The following is a 280-nucleotide window of genomic DNA, read 5'->3' as shown; positions in this document are numbered from 1 at the left end:
TTTAGGCGTAGTTTGATTAAGGCCCAAAAATGGTCGCTTCCCTAAGTTTAAAAAATCAACACCCTCATTGTTTTCAATATGCCGGTAATTTCACAACCCTCTGCCTCACGAAAATGAAGTTTTAAGTTCTCTGCAACCGAATTTATATATCCACGTCCTTGCAGGTTCCGCTTAATGATGCGTCAAATTTTGGTCACTGTAAACTAAGCGATAACGAGAATTATGAGCTCCTTGAATGTCCGTGGGCACCGGATGCTGCTTTTACATTTCCGCCTACGAC

This window comes from Rhagoletis zephyria, unplaced genomic scaffold (assembly GCF_001687245.7).
Source record: "Rhagoletis zephyria isolate East Lansing unplaced genomic scaffold, Rhagoletis_zephyria_1.1 Rzeph_scaffold_01279, whole genome shotgun sequence".
Taxonomy (NCBI): domain Eukaryota; kingdom Metazoa; phylum Arthropoda; class Insecta; order Diptera; family Tephritidae; genus Rhagoletis; species Rhagoletis zephyria.
Note: the sequence above shows the minus strand (reverse complement) of the source record.